We start from the raw sequence: 10,672 nt of genomic DNA, 5'->3' as shown, positions 1-10,672 counted from the left end.
AAGATGGTTTAAAAGCATATTATCCCAGATGAAAGGAGAATTAGTGAATTGGAAAACGTGTTAAAAGCTCTGCAGATTGATGTACAATATACAAAAGAAAATAAGAGAATTGATGATACACTGAGAATACATATATGTGTATATATGTACATATAAAATATCTAAATGTGTACATATATAATATCTAAATTAAATATTAAATATCTAATCTAAATATATATATTAAATGGGTTATAGAAAGAAGAAATGGGAACAGATTCAGTATTTACAGATCTAATATCTTAGAACATTATCAAACTGATGAAAAACATCATGCCCACAACTATTCAAGAAGGCAAAAAAGTCCCTCAACATAATATAGAAGAAGAAATCCAAGTCTACAGATATCATAATAATATTGCGGAAGAGTAACACAAAGAAAATACTTTAAAAGGGCCAAAGGTAAAGGAGAGATTACTTCAGAGGAGGAAAGGCTGACAAACAGTTTTTAAAGCAATAATGGAAGACAAAAAGAGTTGAAAAATAGCTTCAGGTTACAGAAAGAAATAGCCAACCTGTAGTTTAAAATCACAAAAATATTATTTAAAACTGTAGACAAAGTGCTCTTTCTGCCGCCATCTTGGTTCTGCGTCCCCCGCACAAAATGCCTGGTGAAGCCATAGAAACCGTCCCTGCTACAGAGCAGGAGTTGCCACAGCCCCAGGCTGAGACAGGGTCTGGAGCAGAATCTGACAGTGATGAATCAGTACCAGAGCTTGAGGAACAGGATTCCACACGGGTAACCACACAACAAGCCAGCTGGCAGCAGCCGCTGAAATTGATGAAGAACCAGTCAGTAAAGCAAAACAGAGCCCGAGTGAAAAGAAGGCATGGAAGCCTATGCCCAAACTGGGTCTTCGACAGATTACAGGGGTTACAAGAGTCACTATCCCGAAATCTAAGAATATCCTCTTTGTCATCACAAAACCAGATGTCGACAAGAGCCCAGCTTCAGATACCTACATAGTTTTTGGGGAAGCCAAGATCGAGCATTTATCTCAGCAAGCACAACTGGCAGCTGCTCAGAAATTCAAAGTTCAAGGTGAAGTTGTCTCAAAGGTTCAAGAAAACACACGGACTCCAACTGTACAAGAGGAGAGTGAAGAGGAAGAGGTTGATGAAACCAGTGTAGAGGTTAAGGACATAGAATTGGTCATGTCACAAGCAAATGTGTCAAGAGCAAAGGCAGTCCTAGCCCTGAAGAACAACAGTAATGATATTGTAAATGCTATTATGGAATTAACAATGTAACCATCTGAAAACGAGGACTTTTTTTTGGTGTTTCAAAAGAATAACTGCAGCTTGGTTTGAAATTTGTACTGTTTCTATCATTAATAAAGTTATGGCTTCTTGTTGGATGAAAAAAAAAAACTGTTGACAAAGTAAAATAATTTAAAATAAACTATAGAAGAGAGATTTTATCACTAGTAGACAATTAATACAGAAATTCTAAAGGATGTTCTTAGACATAAGCAAACTATACATAATGGGAGTACAGAGTTGTATGAAGGACAAAAGCAGCAAAGAAAATGACAAAAATGTTCAAATATACACAAACATTGATTGTGTAAAGCAATAATAATGTGGGGTTTAAAGTATGTCAAATAAAATTCCTGCAGCCATGCCATTATATAAGTAAAGAGATAAATGGAATTAAAATGCTTTAAGAACCTTACTTTTTATTAAAAAACTTGAAAAATTTAAGATTAACAGCCCATATAAGTCAATAATACATCTGTATGTGTTATGATGATTAAGATTATTGCTAAAAGTGCTTATAACTTCCATACAAAATGAGGAAATAAAATGGAATGATTAAAAAATACTTTGTTATTAAGAAAAAACTTATAGAGTAAGAAAATACAATGCACATATAATGATGTTATATTTAAGTTAAATACACAGTAAGTATAATAAATATAGAATAAGTATTCCAACAAAACATAATTTCAGGCTTCAGTTAAAATATGTGCTATTTATATTAAAAATGTGTGCTATTTGACAAAGTACAACATCTTTTCTTGATCAAAACTCTTCAAAGTGTAGGGACAGAGGGTACAAAACTCATAATCATAAAAGGCATCTATGAAAAACCCACAGCAAATATTATTGTCAATGGGGAAAACTGAGAACTTTTCCCCTAAGGTCAGGAACATAGCAGATGTCCACTATCACCACTGCTATTCAACATAGTACTAAAAGTCCTAGCATCAGCAGTCAGACAACAAAAAGAAATAAAAGCCATCCAAATCAGCAAAGAAGAAGTCAAACTCTCCCTTTTTGCTGATGATATGATACTTTACGTGGCAAACCCTAAAGATTCCACTCCAAAACTGCTAGAACTCATACAGGAATTCAGTGAAGTGTCAGGATATAAAATAAATGCTCAGAAATCAGTTGCATTTCTATACACCAACAGCAAGACAGAAGAAAGAGAAATCAAGGAGTCAATCCCATTTACAACTGCATTCCAAACCATAAGATACCTAGGAAAAAACCTAACCAAAGAGGCAAAGAATCTGTACACAGAAAACTATAAAGTACTCATGAAAAAAATCGAGGAAGACACAAAGAAATGGAAAACGTTCCATGCTCATGGAATGGAAGAAAAATATTCTGAAAATGTCTATGCCACCTAAAGTGATCTATACTTTTAAAGCAATCCCTATCAATATACCATCCATCTTTTTCAAAGAAATGGAACAAATAATCCTAAAATTTATATGGAACTAGAAAAGGTCCTGAATAGCCAGAGGAATGTTGAAAAAGAAAGCCAAAGTTGGTGACATCACAATTCCAGACTTCAAGCTCTATTACAAAGCTGTCATCATCAAGACATTATAGTATTGGCACAAAAACAAACACATAGATCAATGAACAGAAGAAAGCCCAGAAATAGACCTTCAACTCTATGGTCAACTGATCTTTGATAAAGCAGGAAAGAATGTCCAAGGGAAAAAAGACAGTCTCTTCAACAAATGATGTTGGGAAAATTGGACAGCCACATGTAGAAGAAATAAACTGAACCATTTCCTTATACCGCACCCAAAAATAGACTCAAAATGGATGAAAGACCTCAATGGGAGACAGGAATCCATCAAAATCCTTGAGGAAAACACAAGCAGCAACCTCTTTGACCTCAGCTGCAGCAACTTCTTCCTAGAAACATCACCAATGGCAAGGGAAGCAGGGGCAAGAAAGGAACTATTGGGACTTCATCAAGATAAAAATCTTTTGCACAGCAAAGGAAACAATCAATAAAACAAAAGACAACTGACAGAATGGGAGAAGATATTCACAAATGACGTATCTGATAAAGGGCTAGTATCCAAAATCTATAAAGAACTTATCAAACTCAACACCCAAAGAACAAATAATCCAATCAAGAAATGGGCAGAAGACATGAACAGATATTTCTGCAAAGGAGACATCCAAATGGTCAACAGACACATGAAAAAGTGCTCAACATCACTCAGTATCAGGGAACTACAAATCAAAACCACAATGAGATATCACCTCACACCATTCAGAATGCCTAAAATTAACAAGTCAAGAAATGACAGATGTTGGCGAGGATGCAGAGAAAGGGAAACCCTTCTACACTGTTGGTGGGAATGCAAGCTGGTGCAGCCACTCTGGAAAACAGCATGGATGTTCTTCAAAAAGTTGAAAATAGAGCTACCATACAACACAGCAATCATACCCCTGGGTATTTACCCTGAAGATACAAATGTAGTGATCCGAAGGGGCACGTGCACCCGAATGTTTATAACAGCAATGTCCACAGTAGGCAAACTATGGAAAGAATCTAGAGGTCCATCAATAGATGAATGGATAAAGAAGTGAAAAATATATATGTATATATCAGTGATATATATATATATATAACATATACCTCATATATATATATAAAATATATATATATATAACTGCCATTACTTTGAAAAGTTATCTTTTAAAGCACTTTAGTATGAAAAGAAAAAAATATTTTATTTTACCTTAATTCATTCTTTTTCTAACACTTTTCATTTATGTAGATCCAAATTTCTGCCTATATAATTTTTCTTCTCTTTGAAGGATTTTAAAATCATTTCTCGCAAGGGAGATGTCTTATCTTGGCACAACTTCCTAGTTTCTAGTCCTATGAAAAAGCTTTTTTTTTTTTTTCACTTTTAAAGAATGATTTCATTCTATATAGAATTCCAGATATTTTTTTTTCTTTTAACAAATTAAGTATTTTATTCCACTTCTTATTTGCATGCTTTTTGATAAGAAATCTGCTGTAATTCTTATTTCTGTTCCTCTATAGGTAATGCATTCTCCTATCCCCTCTTGGCTTCTTTGAAGATTATCTCTGTCTTTGGTTTTCTGCAGTGTGAGTAGGAGTCATTTTTTAAGGGTGTTTATACTGCTTCATATTCTCTGAGCTCCTTGGATCAATGGTTTAATGTTTGTCACTAGTTTTAGAAAGTTTTGGCTATTATAAATTTGCATACTTATTTGTTCTCTTTTTTATTTTTCTCATTTTCCAATACATGTTATACTTCTGAAATTATGAGTGAGACTTTCTGTAATTTCATTCTCTTTTATTTTTTCTCTTTCCTCTCCTTTCCTTCTCCTTCCTTCCCTTTTTTCTGCAATTCATTTTGAGCAGTTTCTATTGATATATCTTCAATCATACTGATTTTTTCCTCAACCAGATGAACCCATCAGAAGCATTCTTTGTTACAATATTTTTGTTTCCATCATTTCTTATTGTAATTTCTCAGAGTTGCCATCCCTTTTCTGTATTTCTCATCTATCTTTGAATAGTGTTTATTTTTTAAATTGGAGCCCTGAATATATTAATTACAGTTGATTGTTTTAATAAACTTTATTTTTTAGAGTAGCTCTAAGTTTATAGAAAAATTGAGAAGTACCAAGTTTTCCCATATATTTTCTGCCCCCACATAGAACATTCCCCACTATCAAAATTGCACACCAGAGTGGTACATTTATTACAGTAGATAAACCAACAATGACACATAATTATCACCCAAAGTTTATATTAGGGTTCACTCTTGGTTTTATACATTCTCTTGATTTGGGCAAATGTATAAAGGTATGTATCCACTATTAGAGTATCATAAGATTAGTTTCACTGCCCTAAAACTCTGTTACACTCTGACTATTCATTTCTCTCAACCCCTAAACCCTGGTTACCCCCTGGTAACCATTATTTTTTTTTACTGTCTCATGTTAGTCCAAACTCAACTTGCAGCAGTTCATCAGAATTAATATTAAGTGTTCATATATAAGTGTACAGCTCCAGTGGCTTCTGCCCCAGATAAGCAGATCTGAATGATGACTTTCTGCATTTGCTTATTTTTCTGGACTGTGCGGTGTGGTTTGCTTTGCAAACTAAATTCTCTGATGGGTCCAAGAAAAGTCATTGACTTTCACTTTGTTTCATTTTTACTTGTAAGATGATTTCTAAGCTCCTTGCATATCTGAGCTGAAACTAGAGGTTCGTAATGAGGTTCATTTCTTTTCAATATAGAAGGTCCTGGAAAACAGTTAAAAATATATATTTAATATATACTAAACATTTAATACATTAATAATAAACATTAACACATAACAGTTAATGTATAATAAATAATTAATATATAATAAATTAATATATATTAATTATTAAATGTCTTCTATGTGTCAGGTACTATTCTAGGTTTTTGCTGTGCAGTCTTGAACAAAACTAGACTAAAGCCAGGTACTGCTTCCTTATAAATTTTACTCCTTGGTCCTGTTTGCCTGACAGGGCTCTAAAAAAGAAAATTCATAACAGCAGACACCCTTGATTGCACATAAGTTAGTAGCCATTTTTAAGCATAACCTCTTTAGAGGTGGAGGTAGGACATAATAGGGATACTATGAAGTGCCTTTATTTGTACCACAAGTGTTTGGATTTTAAGCCCACATTTTCTTTAGTTAGCACACTGCTTATCCCCATTTCCATTTCCTCTTTTACTTTTAACTGTGAATCATCCAAATGGGGAGATGGTTATACTTACATTAGAAAATGAATTATATTAAGAGATAAGAAATAAAAATTATGACATAGTTTCACATATACTGACGTATGGGACACCAATCATCTAGGAGAGCAGATAATTCTGTTTTTCTATTGAATTGTTTACTCATTTATTCCGCAAGTGCTTCTGAATAGCGGCTTTATTCCTGGCTCTATTTTAATCATAACAATAATTTAAACATATTCATTACTGCTGAAGAAATAAAAATCTACTAATGGAGATGCATATCCTTGTTAATATAATACCTAATCATAAATTCTATGTTATATCTAGCAACAGAGCAAATATTTGTAAGAACAACATATTAAAACATTAATAGCTAAATTTAATCTAAACCATATTGTCCATTTATTATAAAAAGTTCACTCATAACTATATTTTCTAAGTATTTCTAAGTATCTAACTATATTTTCTAAAATATTTCTCTTCATTTGATTCTTTCCAGTTATACTTAAATGTTTACTAAAACATAATCTTAGTGAGCATAGGTTAACATTATTTCTGAAAGTCTTGTTGGGCCTTAGGGAATGAATATGATAGGCAACTTTATCTAATTATACTCATGGGTAGTGTCCCACATTGTAATTTACTACACTTTACCTGGTTGATTCTAATGCTAGAGAGAGCCAGTACTCCTGGGGCTTGTAATCAGAGTTATTTTCTCCAGATGGAAGCAATGTGTATATAACTAATGTGTATATATGAGCTTGCATATGACTATGTTGGAAGGAATTAAAATTGGTAGATGAAGAGGAGAAAGTGGAATATATTTCAATAATATTTCAACTTCAGTGCTCTTGATTCTGTTTTCAGACACAAGGTCTTGTCATTGAAAGTACTAATGAAATGATAAAAGAGAAACCTGTAGCTAAGTATAGTTGCACTTTTTTCAAAACCATGTGGTTTAAATCTTATTAGGCCTCTGGAAATTTTAATTATGATTTAATAACTCACAAGATACAGTTATTTTCCTCTGATTTTAAAAACATGAAAGAATATTTAGAAAAAAACTATTATTTTTAATTTAGGTAGCTTACAAAGTTAAAACAATGATGCACATGGATTTTATAATCTCAATAGACCATTTGTAATTTAGTTCAGATTTTTGGTGTCAGGAATATGATCTTACTATTGTATAAAATAATATGAGCAAGGGAATTTTTTTTACAAAAGAATAATGTAAAAAAATATTGAAAATATGTATTGGGATGTAAGTAATCAGTATGGCAAGACAATTTAGAAATGTATTTTAATAATTATTCAGGAAATAGATATTGATAATGGAAGTAGAGTGAACATATTACATTTCAAGTCATTTAAGTAATAAAATGAGATTGAAGATCCTAATGGCTACTCATTGTTGAGAAGTGTTAGGCATTGTGCCAGAATATTTTCAGACATCATTTTACTTAATGCTAACAACAAAAATGATACAAATTACTCCATTTTAATAGATATGGATTTTAATTATGAACATTATATGACTTGCTCACAATTGAACAATGGTGTTGTTGGGAGTCAACCCTTGTCTAACTCCAAAGATGTTCAAATAGTTTTTGCTGCTGTTGCTACTTCATTATTTCAAGCCTAAATGACATTTTTTTCTTGAGCATTCAAGCAGTTTATATAACAATATCCCAAGCAAGTGGTGAATGAAATATAGCATGTCTATAGCAGATGATAGAAAATCATCTTTTGAGGATCTTATACAATATCTAGTTGAAATTATTTTCATAAATATTTATTTGTTGGGGGAGGGGTCCAGATAACTTTATTTGAATGAACAGTACAAATGAAAGAAGTCAAGTAGATGTTTAGGTACAACTTATAGAAAGGAGATGGGATAGGTAACTCCAACATGAATGCCCTGCCTTGGTGACCAGGGAAGAAACCCTTCTAGCTTAGGAAGACAGCCTAAGGCTTAGCTCTCATTATCATTGTTTCCCAAGGTGTGCTTCTCAAAGAGGTACTTTGCCATGTCAGATTCAGGAGCCCTATCTTGCTCAGGTTGGTTATGTGTTCACCTAATTATTTGATGGATTTCACCTGCTCATTCACGTAATGAGTCTCAATAAAGTCACACAAATGGGGATCATTTTTTATTAACATTTAGAAATCCTGTCCTGTTACAAGGACTTTCTGTTATGCAAATTAGTTTTTACCTTATTGCTTAAATCGGCTATATGCGATTATCATACAGAATTTGTTTTGGTTCATAAGCAGATTTTCTCAGAACATTAACATTTTCTAACGTAAAAAAAAAAAAAAATACACCTGAATACAATGTGCAGTAATTCAGCTTAAATGCATTATTGTAGAAGATACTCATTCATTCCATACTCCTTTGGGAGTTCTTCCCTAGAAGTGCTTCTCTTCCCTTTATTTTGACATGTCTCTGTAATTCAGCAGACTCAAACTTTATTAAATACCATAAAATTACCTTTACCATTTTTAAGGCCAAATCCTGTATTTTCAGGACTATTTCTCTAATTATTAGAGGTTTTACATCTCTTTTAAACTGCTTGCTATTTTTATTGGAATTATTATTGTTTTGTTGGCACTCTGGTACAGGGTAACAAAGTTTTTTAGTTGTACGTTCCAGCTGTAGTTTTCCCTTTAGCCTTGTTATTTTGAGTGCATGATTTTGCAGGGTATGAAGTATGTTCAGTCACACATATATTGTATTATTGCAAAAACACCCAAGTGAATTTGACACAAAAGAGAAATGTCAAGATTGATACATAAATTTGGGAGGAATCATCATATAAGAGGAACTTGAAGTAATAGAAATAAATTAAGTCCCTCATGGAGAGAATTAGAAAAGACTGATGATAGAACTCTGGAGACATTTGTAGGAGAAACTGAAGGAAGAAAGGGGTCAGTGAGAGAGAAACAGTTCTTTGTAGCTGCTTTTGTTTGTTGTATTATTTATTTTATTTATTTTAACAAATATTTACTAGGCTATGTTCTCTTGGGAGACAAGATTGTGAAAATGGTTTTGCTTTTTCTTTAATGCAGTTTCAGATCCTATCGTGAGTACTGTGAATTGTCTAAGACTGATGAATCAGACCTGTACCCCTAAAACAAGTAGTACATTTTATATTAATAAAAAATACACTTATCATGGTGAGCACTGAAAAAATAAAATAACTCCCCCAAATAAAAATAAAATAAAATAAGCATATATAATACATAAATGCTATGATTAAGTCAGATTGTCCTGAATTTTCAAACAGTCCCTTGTGACATCATTTTCCTATTCAAAAGGGATCAGAAGCTCTGCCTTAGTTTTCCTGAAGGATCTGAAAGAGAAGAATAGCTGGCTCCAAATTGGGTTGAATTCCATGATTTCAAGGGCAGAAATTGGGATACTTTTCTCACCTGATTCATTTTCCAGTCTCTGTTTTTCAGGTATAAACACCTTAAAGTAAATTGTAACTCCTTTGTGAATTAACCAAGAGACACAATAGAGCAACAGAACTAATTAAATCTTGCTCTCTTTTGATTTACTTCTGTGAAGCAAGTCTTTAAAGCAACGGTGTAAGTGCATAGCTTGTACAGGTTTTGAACTTGATAGCATCACACTGTCAGTCATATATTTATTTGCATTGATTTTTTAGTCAGTTTTTTATAGCTTTCACCAGAGTTTCCAACCATGAGTAATGTGGTACACGAATAGAGAATCTCTGTTTTCCAGTCAGGCTGGTTTCTTCACATTAATTTTTTGGTGGTCACATTCAAGCTATGGGGTATTTTAAGTTTTAACTAAGAATATAAGTGCATATTTGGTGACAGATCGAAGTTTATAAGGTAAATTGGTAATAAATTTACTCTATTTGAAGTTTCTTAATTTTTATTTTCAAATTACAGTGTCAATTTTTTTTTTAAAATTTTTTTTTTAAAATTTTTTTAAAAATATTTTTATCCTCCAAAGTCTCTCTCAATACTTAGCTATTATAAATGAGAATGGAGAGAGGAGACAAGATGGCGGGGAAGTAGGAGGAGGCGCCATTTCAATCTGTACCCTAAAGTGAGCTAATATCCCTATAAATGAGAATGATTCCTTGGAGTCTTTAATAATAGCAAAGTAATTAATTATTAATAACATAAAGAGAATAGGAGAATAGCTAGGCTAACCTAAAAGAACTGTATTTATTTATTTATTTATTTTTAAACAACTTTATATTTTATATAGATACATATACTTATATATATCAGAACATATATGTGTATGTATGTACATACGCATATATACATGTGTATATGTATGCATGTGTATATATATGTATATAGACATGAAGAAAGAGATATGCCTATTTGAAAGATATATATAAAGATATATTATTGGCTATCACAGCTATAATATTCAGGCTAAACAATTATATACTGATTATTATTGTCCAAAATAATTAGCATTTTCCGTGCTTAGTGTATTGGTGATATTATATATTTAATTTACTTTAGTCATAATTTTTAACTTTTGCACTAATTATCATTGATAATAAGTTTTTTAAATACCATTACTGTATATATAAGGAACAAATGGAAACTATGACGTTTCA

At 32.2% G+C, this 10,672-nt stretch overlaps 1 pseudogene; it reads left to right on the top strand.

Annotated features, from left to right (window-relative positions):
* Window positions 1-606: 606 nt before the first annotated feature.
* LOC132015111 (nascent polypeptide-associated complex subunit alpha-like) lies at window positions 607-1,410 on the top strand (annotated as a pseudogene).
* The last annotated feature ends 9,262 nt before the right edge of the window (window positions 1,411-10,672 follow it).

Source organism: Mustela nigripes, chromosome 4 (genome assembly GCF_022355385.1).
Source record: "Mustela nigripes isolate SB6536 chromosome 4, MUSNIG.SB6536, whole genome shotgun sequence".
Classification (NCBI taxonomy): domain Eukaryota; kingdom Metazoa; phylum Chordata; class Mammalia; order Carnivora; family Mustelidae; genus Mustela; species Mustela nigripes.
This window is presented reverse-complemented; position numbering and strand designations above follow the sequence as displayed.